The 21,405-nt window shown below is 39.0% G+C and overlaps 1 protein-coding gene across 1 annotated transcript in view; it reads left to right on the forward strand.

Annotated features, from left to right (window-relative positions):
• The first annotated feature begins 922 nt into the window (after positions 1 to 922).
• Positions 923 to 21,405, forward strand: part of ST6GAL1 (ST6 beta-galactoside alpha-2,6-sialyltransferase 1) — a 95,614-nt gene continuing 75,131 nt past the window's right edge. The window contains exon 1 of the mRNA XM_060767935.2: positions 923 to 1,568. The gene's annotated coding sequence lies outside the window, so the exon portion shown is untranslated. The remainder of the gene's footprint in view (positions 1,569 to 21,405) is intronic.

The following is a 21,405-nucleotide window of genomic DNA, read 5'->3' on the forward strand; positions in this document are numbered from 1 at the left end:
TAGCATAGCAGGCATGGGCAAATTTGGGCCCTCCAGGTGTTTTGGACCTGGAGGGCCCAAGTTTGCCCATGCCTGCTCTATATCCATCCATCCAAGAGAGCTTCAGAGATGCCTGGACTCTCCCAGGCTATATCTATATCCGGCGTAGACAAACTTGGGCCCTCCAGGTGTTTTGGACTGGAGGACCCAAGTTTGCCCATGCCTGCTCTATAGCCATCCATCTAGGAGATCTCCAAAGATGCCTGGTCTCTCCCAGCATCCATCTATATCAGGCATGTGCAAACTTGGGCCCTCCAGGTATTTTGGATTGGAGGGCCCAAGTTTGCCCATGCCTGCTCTATAGCCATCCCTCCAAGAGAGCTTCAAAGATGCCTGGACTCTCCCAGACTTTATCTATCTCCGGCGTAGACAAACTTGGGCCCTCCAGGTGTTTGGGACCTGGAGGGCCCAAGTTTGTCCATGCCTGCTCTATATCCATCTATCCAGGAGAGCTCCAAAGATGCCTGGACTCTCCCAGGATCCATCTGTATCAGGAATGTGCAAATTTGGTCCCTCCAGGTGTTTTGGACTGGAGGGCCAAAGTGTGTCCATGCCTTCTCTATAGCCATCAATCCAGGAGAGCTCCAAAGATGCCTGGACCTTCCAGGATCTATTTATATCAGGCATGGGCAAACTTGGGCCCTCCGGGTGTTTTGGATTTCAACTCCCACAAATCATCAGGCTCCTTCCTTTTCCCCCTCTGCCGCTTAAGCGAGAAAGGGGCCTGAGGCTGTTAGGAATGGTGGGAGCTAAATTCCAAAACACCTGGAGGGCCCAAGTTTGCCCAGGCCTGATCTATATCCATTCAACTTTGGCCGCCTGGGCCACAGACAGGCGGGAGGCTGCAGACAAAAGCCTGGACCGCTGAAACAGTAGCAAACAGCAGCCGCCGCCGCTTCCGCCTGGAGCCTGGCCTGTGTGTGCGCATTGGCAGGAGGGGAAGGGTCTGCTGGCCGGGACTCTGGCCGAGGAGGAGGAAGAGGAAGGAGAAGAGGGGGCTGGCTTCTCCCTCGTGCTCCCCATCCAAGAGGGGCGCGCCCTCAGCCTCTCAGCCACGCGGGGCTTTCCCCTCTGGAGGGGCTCTGGGAGGGGAAAGGAGGAGGGAAGGAGGGGCGCCTCAAACCCCTGAAGCCTCTCTCAGCCACATGGAAAGAGACGCCCCACAGAAGCCCCTCGGAGAGATGGAAGGAAGAGAGGAAGGAAAGCAGGCGCGCCGCATCCCTCCTCCTCTTGCTGCTGCTGCTTCTGCCTCTCCTGGACCAAGCGCTGCCCCCTCCCGCCTTGAGTCGCCTTCTCCCTTTCAGTCACTCCTTTGGGTTTGACTGAGGCTGGCGAAGGGGAGGGGAAGGGGAAGGGGTGACCCTTTCCTTTCTCCCCTTCCGCGGGATCGGGCTCTGGGCGTTAACAAAGGCGGATAAAAGGGCGAGAGGAAGGGAGCCGGCAAAGAGGTGCCGCCGCCGCTTCCCTGGGCCGCATCCATCCAGGCGGAGAAGCAGGCAGAGAGCAACAGCCAGGCGCAGCTCCGGGGAGTAAGTAGAAAGAAAGAAAGAAGGGGGAAATCTCTTCCCTGCGGATTCGGCTTTGCACGCCTCTGGCTCTCTCCCCTTGGCTTCCCTTTCCCTTCTTCTTCTTCTTTGGACTCCTGGGACCGGGCGGGACTTTGCCTCGGAGGCGCTGCTTCTCCTGGAAGGATTGGCCGCCTTGCCTTCCTTTCCCGGATTCTCTCTCTTATGGATTTGCCCACTGGACTGATTTGTATGCCACCTTTGTCACTGAAGGGCTTGGATGGCCCATCTTTGTCTAGATGTAGGCATGATGGTAATAGAACCACAGGATTTTAAGCTGCAATGTTTTTTTGGATCTTGTGAGGCACTTTTAAGTCCCCTAAGAAAAAGCAGCATATAAATCTAATAATAATAATAATAATAATAATAATAATAATAATAGAATCATATGATTTTTTGGATGTTGTGAGGCACTTTGAGTCTCTTAAGAAAGAAATAGCATATAAATGTAATAATAATAATAATAATAATAATAATAATAGAATCATAGGATTTTTGGGTGCTGTGAGACACTTTTGAGTCTCTTAAGAAAGAAATAGTATACAAATAAATCCAATAATAATAATAATGACAATGAAATCAGGATTGTTGGATGTTGTGAGGCACTTTGAGTCTCTTAAGAAAGAAAAAGCTTGTAAATATACTAGTAATAATAATAGAATCATAGGATTTCTGGATGTTGTGAGACACTTTGAGTCTCTTAAGAAAAAATGGCATATAAATAAATCTAATAATAACAATGGAATCATAGGATTTTTGAATGTTGTGAGGCGCTTTGAATTTCTTAAAGAAAAAGCATATAAATATAATAGTAATAATAATAGAATCATAGGAGTTTTGGAATGTTGTGAGGTACTTTGAGTCTCTCAAAAGAGAAATAACATAATAATAACATAATAATAATAATAATAATAGAATCATATGATTTTTTTGGATGTTGTGAGGCACTTTGAGTCTCTTAAGAAAGAAATAGCATATAATAATAATAATAATAATAGAATAATGGGATTTTTGGATGCTGTGAGACACTTTGAGTCTCTTAAGAAAGAAATAGTATATAAATAAATCTAATGATAATGAAATCGGGATTGTTGGATGTTGTGAGGCACTTTGAGTCTCTTAAGAAAGAAAAAGCATATAAATATAATAGTAATAATAATAGAACTATAGGATTTTTGGATGGTGTGAGATGTTTTGAGTCTCTTAAGAAAGAAATGGCATATAAATAAATCTAATAATAACAATGGAATCATAGGATGTTTGAATGTTGTGAGGCTCTTTGAGTCTCTTAAAGAAAAAGCATATATAATAGTGATAATAATATAATCATAGCATTTTTAGATGTTGTGAGGTACTTTGAGTATCGCAAGAGAGACATAACATATAAATAATAATAATCATCATAGAATCATAGGATTTTTGGATACTGTGGGGTATGTTGAGTATCTTAGGAAAAAATAGCATATAAGTAAATACAAAAATAATAGAGTCGTGAGATGTTTGGATGTTGTGAGACACTTTGTGTCTCTTAATAAAGAAATAGTATATAAATAAATCTAATAATCACAATGGAATCATGGGATTTTTGGATGTTGTGAGGCACTTTGAGTCTTAAGAAAAAAATAGCATATAAATAATAATAATAGAATCAAAGGATTTTTGGATACTATGAAGCATTTTCAGCCTCTTAAGAAAGAAAAAGCATATACATATAATAGTAAAAATAATAATATAAAATAATAGACTCATAGGATTTTTGGGTGTTGTGAATCTCTTTGAATCTCTTAAGAAAAAATGTATATAATAATGTCATAGGATTTGTAGATGTTTTGAGCTGTTTTGTGTCTCATTTGACATAAAATGATGATAATAACAGTAACAGTGGAATCCAAGAGTTGGAAAAGATACCAAGGGCCAACCAGCCCAATTCCCTGTCATATAGGGAACACAGAATCAAACACTCTCAACAGATGACCATCTAGCCTCTGTTTAAAAGTCTATAGAGGAGGGTCCACCACACACTGAGGCAATAATAATAGTAGTAGTAATAGGATTGCAGAGTTGGAAGAGACCACAATCAAAGCATTCCCAACACTTACCCACCCAATCTCTTTATTAAAACCTGCAGAGAGGAAGATGATATGAATATAATAATAATATTACAGAGTCAAAAGAGACTCTAGTCCAGTGGTTCTCAACCTGTGGGTCCCCAGATATTTTGGCCTTCCAGAAATTCTAACAGCTGGTAAACTGGCTGGGATTTCTGGGAGTTGTTGGCCAAAACACCTGGGAACCCACAGGTTGAGAACCACTGCTTTAGTCCATTGAGAAAACGTTCACAATAAAAAAGCAATTAAAATAACCACACAAGACATTTCTCTCTCTCTCTCTCTCTTTCTCTCTCTCTCTTTCTTTCTTTCTTTCTCTTATTTCGTTTTCTCCAGCAACTGCCCTTTCCTTCACCCTTGCTTACTTTTGACTAAGAAGTGCATCCCTGGTGGGAAAAATCACTGGTGGAAAAAATTGCAGCCCAGAAGGCAATTGCAGCCACCTATCATTAGGTGTTTTCTGTCAGGAAAACCCATACCTAGCATCACTAAAGGCGCATCTACACCATAGAGCAGCCAATAGACTGTTAAGAAGTGTGGGAGTTGAAGTTCAAAACACCTAGAGGGCCAAAGTTTGCTCATGCCATCTATAGAGTCGATGCAGTTTAACATCACCTTAAATGTTCCAGCTCAATCTTAAAACTTGTAGTTTGAGTAGCTACCTGCAAAAGAGGCTAAAGACCTTGCAGAACTACAACTCATGATTCCAAAGCATTGAGCCGTGGCATTTTAAGAGGTGTCAAACTAATAATAATAATAATAATAATAATAATAATAATAATAATCTATTTATATCCCACCACCATCTCCCCAAAGGGACTTGGGCAGTTTTACAAAAGCACTCCAAGGTGCAGCATCTTTCTATCTATATGCTCTGTGTGTAATGAGTACCTTAAAAACAAAACAACCAATGAACGAAATCACACCAAATTTGGCAACAAAACATCTCACAACACAAGGAGTGACCATCACTCAAAAAATTATGATTTTGTCATGTGGGAGTTGTAGTTGCTGGGATTTATAGTTCACCTATAATCAAAGAGCATTCTGAACTTCACCAACGATGGAATTGAACCAAACTTGGCACACAGAACTCCCCTGACCAACTGAACACAGTAGAAAGGTTTGGTGGGCACTGACCTTGAGTTTTGGAATTGTAGTTCACCTACATCTAGAGAGCACTGTGGACTCAAACAATGATGAATCTGGACCAAACTTGCCATAAATACTCAATATGCCCAAATATAAACACAGAGGATGCTTGTCATAGATGCAGGCGAAACGTCAGGAGAAATGCCTCTAGAACATGACCATATAGCCTGAAAAAAACCACAAGAACCTATTGATTCCAGCCATGAAAGCCTTCGACATAAAATAAAATTCCTCAATTTTAAAACATAGAACACCTGTAGATAAAACTAGCTGCCAGCAAGTCACAAACTAAAGTGTCTGAGTGTCAACCTCATATTGGCCAACTACAGCCTACTCTACAATGCATATGCACCCTTGGTAAAGTTGTTTATTTCTGGGACTTCTTCTTCTTCTTATTATTATTATTATTATTATGTTTATTTATACACCACTTTATCTCTCTGAAAGAGACTCAAAGCCGCTTACATTATCTCTCCCGAAAGAGACTCAAAGCCGCTTGCACAATTTAAAATATACAATTATGCAAACATTAAACTAGAATTAAACAAAACAGCATTAAAATTCATTGTTAAACATTCATATTCAAAGCTAAAAACCACATAGGACAGGGGAGAGTGAACAGACCCCTTTTGCCTGAGTTAGGAAGTCTTTTTAACCAAGGATTGGCATCCCAGTTCCTTCCATTTATCTCCAGCAAAGCCCCCTTGGCATATGCCCCAAAGGGAAGGAGCTTTTTCATTAAACAAGACAGACAAGTTTTGCAATATTGGTATTTCCACAGAATTCTCTTCTTTTCACCTTCCACCGCCATCTCCCTCCCACAGCAATGGGTCCCTGGGGGTGAGTGAAGACTTCTGTTTCTTGTGAAAAAGATTAGTTACTCTCAATGCTGGAACTGCCTGGAGCTTTATTAGTATGCAGTTTTGGTCTTGGAACTGCACAGTGTAATCATTGGTCATAGTTTATTTTCTCCTCTCTCCTTTCAATGGTAACCTGGATTGAAGGGCTGGAGGGTGATAATCCATAGTAAATACAGTTCACTTGCCAAATGTAGGGTGGACAAATTTGAGGTAGGAGAAGCTTTTCAGAGACAAAAATGCTTCAAAGTTTTCACGGTTTGCCTGTAGGTTGAATGTCTGTAAAGTTCTGCCAAGCACATTGTAGAACAAACAGGACTAAATGCCCTTAGATCAGCATTTCTCAACCTGGGGGTCGGGACCCCTGGGGGGGGGGCATGATAGGGTGTCAGACAGGTCAGCAAAGACCACCAGAAAACACAGTATTTTCTGTTTGTCATGGGGTTCTCTGTGGAATGTTTGGCCCAATTCTATTGTTGGTGGGGTTCAAAATGCTCTTTGATTGTAGGTGAACTATAAATCCCAGAAACAACATATTGAGCATATTGAGTATTCGTGCCAAGTTTGGTCCAGATCCATCATTGTTTTGAGTCCACAGTGCTCTCTGGATGTAGGTGAACTACAACTCCAAAAATCAAGGTCAATGCCCATCAAACCCTTACAGTATTTTTGGTCATGGCACTTCTGTGTGCCAAGTTTGGTTGAATTCCGTCGTTGGTGGAGTTCAGAATGCTTTTTTATTGTAGGCAAACTATAAATCCCAGCAACTACAACTCCCAAATCACAGAATCAATATGCCTCAACCCACCAGTATTCAAATTTGGGTGTATCAGGTATTTGTGCCAAATTTGATCCAGTGAATGAAAATACATCCTGCATATCAGATATTTACATTAAGATCCAGAACAGTAGCAAAATTACAGTTATGAAGTAGCAACAAAAATAATTTTATGGTTGGGTGTCACCACAACATGAGTAACTGTATTAAGGGGGTCGCAGCATTAGGAAGGTTGAGAACCATTGGGCTGGAGGGTGATAATTTATAGTAAATATTTCACTTGCCAAATGTAGGGTGGACAAATTTGATGTAGGAGAAACTTTTCAGAGACAAAAATGCTTCAAAGTTTTCATGATTTGCAATGTAGGTTGAATGTCTGTAAGGTTCTGCCAGGCATCTTGTAGAAAAAAAAATGGACCAAATGTCCTTAGATCCTACATCATAGGGAGATATCTTGTAATGAGAAAGTTCCAGTGACTTTCAATCATTCATCACAGTTTTTGATTTGCTGAGCGTTCTTGGAATTGAAAGGGTTGAACATCACTCCCCTAGAAAAAGAACAACCTGCTGAGATAATAATGTTAACAATCAACGCTGCTGTTCGTTCCTGAAGATCCTTCTATTTGCGCCATCTGTTGTGGCAGAACAGGCATCTTGTATTCCTCTTGAGTTTGCATTGTGCAGCATTTGGTGTTGAAAGGCAATGAATTGCCTCTTTATTTTCTTATTAACAGGGGACACGATCCACTGGGACGACTCTGCATTTATTTTCATGACTAATTGATTGCATCCTTTATGCTTGATTTATTGCACCTTACATACTTGAGCATTTTCCAGCATAGATCAACGTTATTTGAAAGGAGACTTTTGTGTTGAATTTACAAATTCTGTGATAGGATGGCAGCATGAGCATATTTCACATTTACAAACTCCTTCTTGTGAGTTTTGCTCCAGATATGTTGTATTTTTCAAGTGAACTGATCTGCCATCTGTTGCTAGGCAGAGAGAAGTGTGAATTATACAACAAAATATGTCAACACTTGGGTAGACACATTTGGATTTTAAAATACCTCACTACTATTAGCTTTCAGCTTATTTAAGACTACAGTGCTACACAAAGTTAGGCACATCTAGGTGAATCTAGATGACTTTAAGAGAAAGATATTGCCATCTGTTCTTGAGTAAAACTTTTTACAGGCTACAATTTTGTTTTAGTTGGAGAGAAATCTCCCTCCCATATGTCTCACTAGCTTTGTAAGAACTACAAAATAGTGGTGAAAGTAATGGCATCTGATAATGTAAGGGACAGCCGAGGAAGTGCTTTTGTCTTGATTCTAATAGAAGTGATGGGAATGTTTGGAAAGTTTCAAGGTCCTGCTGATCAAGTGGCTCTGGGAACCATGTTTTCAGTACATCTATTTACATTATTTCCTGGTGTGCTTCTCAGCCTTTGAACTTCAGTACTTATCATCCCTTATCCTTGGCCATGTTTGGTGAGACTTTTATGCGATGATACAAAAACACATGAAGGTCCAAAGGTATGATGCTACAGAGATGGAGCACTAAGTTGGGTTCTGGCCCGACTTACCTATCCGAACGTGTACCCCCTCACAAACCTTCTAGGAATTTAAGATCATCTGGGGAGGCTCTGCTCTCAGTCCCACCTGCCTCACAGGCACGCTTGGTGGGGACAAGGGACAGGGCCTTCTCAGTGGTGGCTCTTGGCTGTGGAAGTCCCTTCCTGGGGATATTAGATCAGCACCCTCCCTCCTGACCTTTAGGAAAAGAATAAAAACCTGGCTCTTTGAGGAAGCTTTTGGAACCTCATTGTAACCAGATAAGCTCAGTATTGTGAACAAATATGGAACGGCTTAACGATGCAAATGGACATGGATTTAAATCTGGAAGTCATTGATTTTTATAGTTTTAAATTGTTTTATATGAATTTTATTATGTGATTTAACCTGTTTTAAACAATGTATTTGTGTGTGTTTGGCATCTAATTGTTGCCAGTCTGTACGCCGCTCTGAGTCGCCTTTGGGCTGAAAAGGACAGGGTAAAAGTGTGGTAAATAAATAAATAAACCTGTCTGTCCAGCAAAATATTGTAAAGCAAAGTTGAATTACCTACAGCAGTGGTTCTCTACCTGTGGATCCCCAGATGTTTTGACCTTCAACTCCCAGAAATACTAACAACTGGTAAATTGGGTGGGATTTCTGGGAGTTGTAGGCCATAACCGCTGGGGGACCACAGGTTGAGAATCACTGAGCTACAGTAATACAGAGTTGTTTTCTACAGCTTTACATGGAGGAAGTAAAGTTGAAACATTCCAAAAAGCTCCCCCCTCCCCAGCTGGAAACAAATGATTTGAAATCTCAAGGCCATTCCTTACATTACGAGATTAGTTTGTATGCATGTTCAAATGCAGTTACTTCAGAATTAATGCAATAGGCAAGTACTTTGGAAATGGAAATAGGAAGTTAAAAATATCTCACATTCTAAAGATAGTGTGACACTGAATAATTAAAGCACTTTTATCCATCTTCTGCATTCAACATAGTTGTCTTTTTTCAGAGTTCTGTTTCTGGATTTTTTAAAAAAACAATGCCAGTGCCCCCTTACTCTGTATTTCTATACAGTATTTACACATATAGAGTAAGGGGATGCTAGTTTTCCCAGGCAGATTGATCCACAATAATGCAAAGTGGTTTTTCTCATGCACTAAAGAGGTAAGAAGAAGCCATGGCTTTGTACCGAGAAGTCAAATGAAATATTTCCCTGACACACTACTAAAAATTATTTGGAGAGTAAAGGAGCTCACCATTTCCATTTCACGTCACATATATGGATTGTCTTATGGATTTATACATACTGGATCCTATAGTCCGTTTCCCCAACAATGCAAATAGAAGTTACATGCACAATTCATTTTTGAAAAGCAGGCTAGAATGGAGAACCAACAGAGTCAGAGCAATCAGTTTTAAACTGTATGTTTTATTAATGCCGCCCTCCCTTCAATAAACCCAATCATGATTCTTGGAACAGCCTCTGTGTTCATTTTGCAGAGTCAATAGGTTAGAATCTTCATTGTATCTTGTTGTCATGTATCTTCATGTTGGTCTCAAGACGTGGCTACCATGCTATAGTTTACTAGGCAAGGTTTTATTTCTCTAGGACTGAAAAAGCATGACTTGCTCAAAGTCATCCAGTGGGGTTCCAGGGCTACGTTGGATCTGAACCCTTGTATTTCAGTTTTCTAGACTAATATTCAAGCCGTTCCACTATGCAGGGTCTCAGGTTGATGTCCCATACATGTATAAGTTTCCCTGCAGGAGTGGTTAGATTTTATGTTCCAACATCTGGATTTAGTAGTATGCACATGCAGATGTGTATATGCATTCAATTGTGTAGTGTTGTTATGCAATATAATTGCTGCATAGCAGAACGAATGTGTAACTCCACATTCTGAGATAGATACTCTTCAATACCTATGTAATAGGTTAGTTGTGCTTAGCTTTAGGTTACAAACTTTACAGAAGAAATGACTAAGACTGATTTGTATATTATGGTATTTTGAAGAAGTAAAAATATTGCAAATGAAAGGATTGTTTCTTTAGCAGTTAATAGGGGATTTCCTTGCTAACTTCTACATGCTAAGAATCTCTGGCTGTCAGATTCTCACTTCTGTCTGTTAATGCCAGTAATACTTCCGCTGCCTGCTTATTAATACTGAGAATAACACTGGCAGAAAATTAACCCAGTATCCTAAAGTGGTTTTGCTTTCCTTTGAGAAAAACTGAAGTGGTTACAGTGGTTTCTGTCAAGGCTTTGTGAATTGCCTTAATGTGTGGCACAATGGGTTAAACCCTTGTGCTGGCAGGACTGCTGACCGTCAGGTTAGAGGTTTGAATCCAGGGAGAGCAGGTGAGTTCCCTCTGTCAGCTCCAGCTCCCCATGCAGGGACATAAGGGAAGCCTCCCACACAGGATGGTAAAAACCTCAAACATCCAGGTGTCCTCTGGACAAAGTCCTTTCAGACAATCAATTCTCTCACACCAGAAACGACTTGCAGTTTCTCAAGTAACCCCTGACACAAAAAAATGGGACTAGATTGAATGACTGAGTGACTTTAATCCATTGTTTTAGCAGTGTTTATCTAAATAATGTATGGAACATCTTTCTACTTGAAATGGTAATAGTATTGTTTACAAAATAAATCAGTTTAGTGAAACAGCAATGAAATAGGTCACAGAATATCTAGCGTTTAATAAAACTAGGACCAAGAATAAGTACCTCTAGTTCTCTGCATTGATAGGTAAGATTGTTGCTAACATCTGGAACACCTGCATCATATGTGCTCAGCAAATCCCTAATATCTTACTATAGGGTCCAATTCAGCTCTCTGCTTTGATGTGTGATTTTTTAACTCTCAAACTGTCCCTACTGCAAGGCTGCTATACATAATGCCCCAAGGCTTTAACAGAGCCTTTGGGACCCTGGTGTAACTCTAATTATTGAAGCTCTATCAGGGCTAATAAGCACTTCCCTTCAAAAGGGCTGATTTACTTCCCACAGTTAAAAGGGTTTCAGTTTTTGAGTTTCATTAGTGGTAAAATCTAATGAAAATCCTTCCTCAAAAGGTAGTCCCACTGGGTTAAGTGGGATTTATTTCCACAAATGTGTGAACAGGATTGCAGCCTTGGAAATGCAAGTGTCAAGAAGAATTGATAGTGTGCATTTTGAATTTGGCAAACATTTACATCTAGGAGCAGAAAGGAAATGAACAGCATATTTAAATTTCCCTTAATATGACGTTAAGATTTCAACATTGTTACACATCAGTTCCCATCATCCTGGACCATCAACCATGGTTGCTGGAGCTAGAAAACATTTGGAGAATGCTGTCTTTAGGGAGATTGTCATGGTTCTGAAAGCCAAGGAAGTTACATTTGCTGCATGTGAATGGACCCAAATTGGCTCGAGCTGGTATTTGGCGTGGCTCTGCAACCACTGTTATTTCTTTGGATATTCAAACTTAGAGATTAGACATGGACAACTGTGTTGCCTTCTTTCTGGACAACAGCTCAGTTCTTTATCATCTTGCAGGGTGATTTAATGGGTATTCTCCTTTCTGAGAACTGGTTCCAGTTAAATGATTCTGTTTCAAGAAAGAAGGTGGCAACTTCAATAGACCCTGAACAAATGCAAGGGATTACTTTACTATGCACTACATGGTCACCTGTTATAATACAAATATTGTTGCAGTTACCGATTTACAGCTACCCTAGGGAAACGTTTCACATGGTTTTCTTAGCAAATTTTGAGATTATCTTTTTCTGACACTGAGGCTCGATCTACACTGCCCTATATCCCAGGATTGGATCCTGGATTATCTGCTTTGAACTGGATTATATGAGTCTACACTGCCAGATAATCTGGGGTGATCAGATAACAGATCCTGGGATACAGCACAGTATAAATCTAGCCTGAGAGACTATGATTTGCTGAAGTTTTGCCAGTGGATTTCAGTGGCAGGGCAGGTTTTGAACGCATGTCTCCTGGAATCGTATTGCTGCACTCAAACCATTATGCTATTCTGGCTGTCATATAAATTTTGCAGTATGTTTTATTTTCTCTTGCCACATATCCTTATATTAAGGAATAATAAAGTGTTCTCATGTAACTAGAAAGTCATCTAGCATCATTAATGATATTGAGTGAAAAAGGCCCCTTCCACACAACTGTATAAAATCCACATTGAACTGGATTATGTGACAATGTGGACTCAGATAATCCAGTAGAAAGCAGATACTGTGGATTATCTGCCATGATATTCTGGGATATATGGCTGTGTTGAAGGGCCTGAAAGCATACTCCTGAGATACAAAAATAGGAAAAGACTGGATAATTATTTCAGTCAATATAGTCAGTACAAGACAAAATAAACATATAAACTAGCAGAGTATCAGAGCTTGGAAAAATTACTTGCTTGATCAGAATTCCCAGAATTCTCTAGCTAGCATTATGTATGGGGATTTGGGGGCATGATAATCCAAAAAAGGATGTTTCCAAGGCCTGGTACAAGGCAGCTTTCTTTGTTTCTGGAATTGTCTCTCAAGGATCAAGAAGGATTTTCCTTCATAGATTTAATATTTCATATTTCTAAATGTTCTTTAAGTTTTTTAAAAAGGTCCAATCCTACCTTTGTTAGTTTTCAGAGTGATAAAAAACATGTCCAAATCTACTTTAATTTACTTGCTTTTAAATGAAAGAGAAACTTTTTATTGTTTGCTTTGTTATCAATTGTATGACCATGGTATAAGAAGAGACTTCCTGACAATCAACCCTTGGAAAACAATTTAATCTACCCACCACATTATTTCCCAGTCTTTAAAGTGAATTAAATTTGATTATCTCACCGGAAATACAAATAATGAATACAGGTGCTTAGTATATTGCATGTGTGTTAAAGAGTTTGTTAGTATTTCTCATGACAGTATTATGTCTGGTTCAGGTCAATAAGGTAATGGCTACTGTATGTACTCAGCAAATTGTTTTTCTCTGGATTCATAGCCTCCAGTCTGAGCCACAGTGTACACTCTAGTGTGCATGCAGTTTTATTGACAGTACAGACTACAGTTCACAAAAACTCTTTCAGTAATAATTTGTTTGTCTTTAAGATGCCATGGGACTTTGTTAGATTTCCTAGTGTATTTTTAATTTATATTTTGAGGTGCTGGAGTTTCTTTAGGAGGACCCCCCAAGTGTCCTCAGAGGGAGTGTAACCCCATCGAGCACAGGTTGCCAACCTATCAGTGACACGACTGACCAGGAGGACCTCTGTCCTGTCAGGATTAAGCTTCAGCTTGTTAGCCCTCATCCAGTCCATCACAGCAGCCAGGCATTGGTCCAGGATCCTGGGGGCTTCCTTGGAGATTGGTGGAAAAAAGTAGTAGAGTTGAGGGTAGAGATCGCACTGAACTCCAAACTCTGGATGACCTCACCCAGCGGTTTCATGTAGATGTTAAAAGGCATGGGGGATAAAATAGAAACTTGAGGGATCCCACAGGTCATGGGCCAGGGGTCCAAGCAGGAATCCCCCGGCTTCACTGAGTGGGTGCGACCCTCCAGGAAGGATTGGAGACACTGCAAGTCAGTGCCCCCAAGGTCCATTCCGGAGAGCCACCCCAGAAGGATTCTATGATTGATGGTATTGAAAGCCGCTGAGATGTCCAAGAGAACCAACAAGGATACATTCCCCTTGTCAAGATCTCTGCATAGGTCATTTACCAAGGTGACCAAAGCCATCTCCATACCATGACCAGGCCTGAAACCAGACTGTGATGTATTCAGATAATTGATTTCATCCAAAAATCCTTGGTTTCATTCAATGAATCTACCATTGCAAAGGGGTAAAATCCACTCCGGATTTTACTGCTGCTTTTTGTACTGTTGCTTAAAGTGGAATTGAAGCCCTGCTGGTACTTCTGAAAGGTAAGACTCCATCAATGCAGGACTTCTTATGCATTTTGGAGTATGTGCATAAAGAGAAACCTTAAAAAACAGGAGTTGGGACATCGTCCCTGTTGTGGCAGATCTTCCATCTGACTCCATATGGTTAGCCTTGACTGTTGTAAGTACAACAAAGGCTGCTTCTTTGTGGACAGCCACTAGGGCTAGCCATCAATAGATATTTTACAAACATTTCTCCTTAGCAAAATAAATAAAACCCCACAAAAGCATCAGATAATGTTGTTCCATCTGCACCCAGATATCGTTGAGGGCCATTGTACAATAAAAGCCTTGTCTGGAAGCACGTAAACTTTGGATCCAGTGCTATGATATCTTTGAAATCATTTTAGTTTTGAACTTTGTAGGAATGTGTTGGTGTTAGATGCACACTCATTTACTCTTGTGTATTTGTATATCAGGTTTGCATCAGTTTGCATGTTGATTTTGCATATTTGTATATTGACTTTGTTTTTACTCTCCAACATGACTTTTCAAAGGCAGGTCTCATTGATATCTCCTCTGTCACTGCATGTGCTCATAACAGGCCAGTTCTTGTAAACCAAAAATAAAAATGCTTTTAAAATGATTACATACACATTTAGAAACCAAAGTAGACAACTCACAGTTTATCAGTATGAGTTAACAATGAATACTGCAGGATCGGAATAAATGATGTTCTTCAAAGAATTAAAATAACTGTGATAAAACACAGCAGGAATTGGGTTTTTCTAAGTTTTTGGGCTGTATGTCCATGTTCCAGAAGCATTCTCTCCTGATGTTTCACTTGCATCAGTGGTAGGCATCCTCAGAGGTTGTGAGGTCTGTTGGAAACTAGGAAAATGGGGTTGAAATATCAGTGGAATGTCCAGGGTGGGAGAAAGAACTCTTGTCTGTTGGAGGTAGGTGTGAATGTTTCAATTGCTCACCTTGATTACCTTTAATGGCCTAGCAGTTTCAAGGTGTTTCTTCTTACTGCCTGACTAAATCCTTCGTTGAGTGGTGATTAGTTGTCCCTGATTGTTTCTTGTCTGGTATCCCCCTGTTTTTGAGTGTTGTTCATTATTTACTGTTATGATTTTAGAGGTTTTTTTAAATGCTGGTAGCCAGATTTTGTTCATTTTCATGGTTTCTTCCTTTCTGTTGAAATTGTCCACATGCTTGTGGATTTCAATGGCTTTTCCGTGTAATCTGACATGGTGGTTGTTAGAGTGGTCCAGCATTTCACAGAGGCTGGAGTAGGATGATTGGAAGTTTCCACTCCTAGCAACAAAGCACACTCCTAACTATGTAAGTGTGGCAGAGCAGCAATCAGAAAATTACTAAAACATGATCATAATCTTTTGCTGATTATTGTGTTTTAGTACCAAATGTTACTAATCATTTGTGACCTCATGGACCAGCCCATGCCTGATCACCCTGTCGGCCATGGCCACCCTCAACTCCTTCAAAGTCAAGCCAAATTACCAAGTTACATATGAGTTAAAATTCTTAACCTCTCATGTGTTGTAAGGCACTTGTTTACATTCATCCATAGATTTATTGCAGTAAAACAGGGAAATTAAACAACTGAAAGGTGGCTATGTTGTTGATACATTATGGTATCTGGGGCACAAAGTGCAGACTCTTTATTTTAGGTATATTAAGGACTTTTAAAAGTGTTATTGGGTAATAGTACTTTCCTACTATACTGCTGGTTTCTCTTGTATCTCCTCCCGTGGTTTCAAAATTTCTACAAAATGTACATAGCAAAGAAATAAGTGAAGATCTGGTGAATGGGTTCAAGAGATTCACCCTTTAATTATCTTGTTCAAATGTTAACTTTTCCATGTTTACAACAGGCAAAGTTTTTGTTTGTTCCTATATCTTGGTCAATGCCCATAGAAGTTATTAGATTTTGAATTCTGTTTAGTAATTTGGGGATATGGTAATTATTTTAGATTAATTTACCCAAAAGCTAATGGTGATAATCTATAGATATGGTCTTGTTAATTTTCTCTATTTATTCATCATGAAATGTTTAGTGAGATACAACAAAAGTTTCATACTGTAAACAAAAGAATAAATAATTCTTGATCTCTTTTTCTCCCTGGTATACCACAATATGTAAAATAAGCCATAGTACAGTTCTAGGTCAGAACTATCATTTTTGAATTACCAGCACTTTAGTCATCAGTATAAACGCAGTTGACATAAGCAGTCTAAGAATCTATTGTGGATTAGTTATAAGTACCACTTATGTTTACATCAGTAACTTCTGTATGGACCAATCTTCAAAGAATATGTAATCAAAGAAGACTATGAAAAATGACATTTGAGTGATTTTAATTGTAATTTTTTTTACTGTAGTTGCAAAGTGTGTTTAACCTTTAACAGATCCATTTCTGCTGAGTTCCCACTCCAATATCCAGTGTCAGCCATCATTTTGCTGAATGACTCCCTTTTGTATTTAACCTTTCGTATAGTATTCTGCCAAATTTACAGGTATGAGACCTTTCTTGAGAGGTGTCATCAACACAAGTAGAAAAAGTGTGTGTGTTTTTTTAAACACTGTATTTAAATACATGATTATTTAATATACAGATTGGTAGAGATGAAAAAAATCAAGAGAAGATATATATCTGAAACTGTTCAGTTATTTTTTTCCTCCATTTTACTGCCTTCCTCAAGAACACAATTGTGATTTCAAATGAACCCTTTGAGAACATTTGGGATGTCACAATTCTAAAAAAATGTTGGTGAGCATAATTAATTTTTTTACAACACAGTTGTTCAAATACTGACTGTAAATTAAGTATTATCTTCAAAATTTATTTGTAACATTACAGTGGATTACTGTTTATTTAATATAATGATTATGTGTTTTAGCTATATTGTAACCCACCTCGAGCCATGAGGCATGGCGGGTAAAAATAAAATAATTATCATCATTATCATCATCATTATTACCACTATATTTAAGTGGAATCAATTTTCTTGTAATTTGAATTCTTTGGTTCATGTTGTTTCTGGAGCAGCAGTAAACAAATAAATACATTCCATTTTCTGAATGACATCCCTTCAGATCTTCCCATCTGTGGATTTATGTGTACCATTCTTTTTATTAAGTTGCTTATTGCAAGATGAAGACATTATCTTTGATATTGCTGTTTTTAAATTGTTTTAAATTGTGTTAGATTTTAGCCTGTTCTTGTAAGCCGCTCCGAGCCCCAGGGGAGTGGCGGCATATAAGTTTGAATAATAAATAAATAAATAAAATATCTATTCTTTTGTTTCTAATGTTGGGAATAGAGACTATGGAATATGTAACCATGCATAACACAATGTGCTTTGGAGGCACTGCATTGTGAGTTTCTGTCCCCTACGTATCTCACTTGTTGAAATGGCATTAAATTGAAGGCCAAGAGCAGAGATTAAGAAAATTGCTTTTTGTAGAGTGGCTCCCAAAATCTCTCATATACAGGAGAGTCCCCAAAAGTATATTTTGCCATTTCTGGAACTGGTGAAAAGCAGACTTATTGTGTCTTGTGACATTCTCAAGACTCTTATAATCTAGTTCCTTCCTAGTCTTTTTTTATTTTTGTTCTTTTGTTGCCGGGTGCCCAGTGTACTTTTTAATGAAATAATAAAAATGACTCCTATAAATTTATAAAATGTCAGCTCTGGAAAGTAAATGCTAAGAGTCCATTTCCTAGTACTCATAAGGTAGTGACTGAGGGGGTGGTTTTAATTCAGCTAGACAGGTTGCCTCACCTTTTCACACATTTTAAAATAGGTGGTGTGTTTATTGTGAGCTAAGGCATGAACTGAGTGAGTGTTGGGAGGAGTCAAAATGTCTAATGAAGGGAGAATTTAAGAAGTGCCTTGTGTCTGCAGGTGGAGGTGAACAAAGGCTCTTGCATTTTTCTGTCTTTGCCTTCCTGATTAACTGCAGCAATAAGAGCAGCATTGGAACACGATGATACCTGAAGAGGTTATGAACTGATTAGATTGATTTTGTTACTATTTACATTTCTGGCTTTTCTTTTTTCTAGGTGCTTAAAGCAACATCCAAAAATTAATCCCAGTACAAATCCCACAAAACTTCTTCAAAAATGAACTTGGATATTACACCAATTCTTATCCTACCACCACTATTATTCATCCGTCCAGTAACTATTCTCCTGCTCTTCACTGTAATTTTTTTTGCATTTAAATTTAATTTCCTTTCCTGTTTGGCTCTCCCTTTGCCTTGATTCTCAATTTTCTTTGGTGCTTACCTATCCAGCTATATAGACAAATACAAGCCATTTTTAAGCCTTGTGTCTGGAACCTGATAAATAATAGGGCCCCAATGCAAGCCTGCCATTTATGAAAATACTGACTTCATGTCCAGTGGGACCCAGATTATTCCATTTATTCAACTATTTATTTGGAGCCATGGCAAGGGATTGCCTTGTTTTTCCTTCTAAGTGCTCCCTTCCTAAATCTTCTCTCCAGTTTCTCTCCAGTTTCCATCAGGACTCTGTCACACATTTCCAGCAGCTGGATGAAGGAGAGAAGCAGGATTCAATATTCTTTTGTGTGGATGGGTTTTTATCAATACAAATGTCTGTTTTGCATAAGTTTACAATTAATACGATCAGAGCATTGAGTTGCTTTTCCAAATAAACACATCTTAATGGCACAGAAATGATTTCTTCCCCATTTTCATCTCCTGGTGACTGGTGGGTTCCATCTCAGTGAATCTTTCTGGTCTTTAGTGTGAATATTAAAGGAGCTATCTAAAGTGTTATTATGTTTTAAACTGTGTTTTAGCTGGCAATTTATTTGTATCCCTCCAGGAATGTTCAGAGTATTGTATATCTCCTTAAAGTTCAGGTTCACAAAGAAATGACTGTGGTTCCAATGGTGATGTATACAACGAGAGCAAGGTCACACAGACTGGCAGACCTTTTGGATGAAAAAGCCATAGACAATGTCATAGCAGCACAATTCTTCTTGGAACATGCCACATTATCTGCAAATCCTTCATTGGTTCCTATGTCACTGGTTGCTGACACCTGGCTGACTGGGAAACAGAATGATAATACTATCCATTTCCCACCATCCTTAATGCAAACATCTCCATATTCACTTAGGTATTTCTCAACAAAATAGTAAAGAATCACCAAAAACAACACATACAATATAAACCCATAACAAATAGATCTGAGAGAATGAAAGGATGTAACACTGTATCGGGAGACATAAATTCATATAGTTACCTTTTGTAGCTATGTTTATCGCACCCCCAACATGACAATTTTTGAGCAACTGAAGAGTGGGGGATCGAGGGATGATGGATGCATCAGCCTCTGCCTGTGGCAGCACACCCGGCTATAGATAGGAAGCTGTGCACCCTAACTCATTCCCCCTGCTCTCTGGCAATTGTAGACCCCTGTTATGTGGAGTGCATGTCTAAGAGGTAGATTTGGCAGGGAGGTTTAATCTTTGCCACGATGAAGCACCCATAAAAGTGAACTACAATGTCAATGTCATAGCAGACTTATGACACTATAATTGCTGAACAGGATACTTCCAGATACAGTGTTGCCTCCTACCTGTACCTGCTTGTATTAGTTGTTCTCCTTATTATTCCTTCAGAACAAACAAGGAAGGTAGGCTAGTCTGAAAATACCCATTTCCAAATATTCGTGATTGTTCCTGGTACTGAGATGACATTCAAACAAACCTTTCATATGTGTTTAATAGAAACAGCTGCCCATTATAATCTCACTTATGAATGTATATTGCCAATTCAGTTACTTATAAACAGACATAAATCAAATAGTAATAAACAGTAATAGCACCATGGTAATCTGAGAAGAACCTCATGTAAGAAAAAACTGTTAGTGACTAGTAGTTATGATAGCTATGTATTACCTCCAATATTGCAAGTTGTTTCCTCTAAATACCATCTGCCTAGGAACATGAGCTAAAGGACTTGAGTTGAGTTCATTTTCTGTTTGTAGACAGTTTCCCATAATCATCTAGTTGGCTAGTGGACTAGATGCACCTTTAGTCTGATCTGACATGACTATCTTAATTGTTCTAAGCACATTATTGACAACAATGAAAAAGTCATGTTGTTTCAGAAGATCATGTTGGAATAGTTATTGGACAGTGACTCTCCTCAGGATTCTTGTGCTATTTTGCATGATTAACTGTTGTGTGGGAAAGAGTTAGCTGGACATTTCTGAATAGAATATCCACATTCTGGGATTTTAAGAGACCATTTGAAACAGCACTGGCTCCTCCTTTACATTTAACATGTCCAGATGCTTATTCAATTTGAATCCATTTTCAAAGTCAACTTTATTCATTTCATTCCCTGTGTTAACTTCCTGTATACCTAAAAGAGCAATATAATCTTAACAGGATTGTCATATGACAAGAGCCCCTTCCACACAGTTGAATAAAATCTCACATTTTCTGCTTTGAACTGGAATATATGGCAGTGTTGACTCAGATAACCCAGTTCAAAGCAGATATTGTGGGATTTTCTGCCTTGATATTCTGGATTATATATGGCTGTATGGAAGGGCCCCAAGTCATATTTATTGCAGAGGTGCTTGAATGGCACTGTGATAATGCTGGTTTGGATGAATTACATTCCAGCATTATAATGAGATGTTAAGAGCACTATTTTACAGTAAATTCAGAAAGTGATTCAATGAATTGATCAAAAACTCAACATACAAGAAGTTGGATTGAGGATGGTCTGCTGATACTAAATCAGAAGTCTTGTTCGCTGGAGTTTAAATTTGGTCAAGTGGCCTCCAGCAATTGAATTGATATCAGCTATATTCTCTCCACAGACTTTGCTGGGATTTGATTTGTCCACTGGTAATGTCTTTTGGGTATTGGCCGTTTCTTTTGGGCAACAGTGGGTTGTGCTAGGTCAAAGAAAAAGTCTGGAATGTGTGCTGTATCCTGATATAAAGGTATTTTTTTTAACAAAGATTTCAAATTCATAGATGTCTATGGACCCATAAAGTATCTTTTGTATTTTCTTAGTTCATGTTGTCGCTCAAATGAATCTGTGGGAGAGATCAGAAGGGAGGTGACATCCAAAATGAGTCTGAATTTAGCTGTTTAGCTGAGTGGCAAGAATATGAAGGGGAGGAGAGCCAGTGTATTCTTTACCTGAGAGAGAGAGATATTTCAGGAGATATGAAAGAATCCTCCTCCAGAGAAGGAGAAATGTTTATAAATTGAAATGCAATTATACTTAAATGGTTTAACTTAATGCCATTTTTGCATTGTCTGTATGTTTCCAGTTCACTATAAATATTTTGCTCCTGTGATAAATAAAATAAACTAAAGTCAAGAAATGCATGATTTTTTCAACAAGGGTAAGGTATCATCGGTCACCT

The sequence above is a fragment of the Anolis sagrei genome, chromosome 3 (assembly GCF_037176765.1).
Source record: "Anolis sagrei isolate rAnoSag1 chromosome 3, rAnoSag1.mat, whole genome shotgun sequence".
Classification (NCBI taxonomy): Eukaryota; Metazoa; Chordata; class Lepidosauria; order Squamata; family Dactyloidae; genus Anolis; species Anolis sagrei.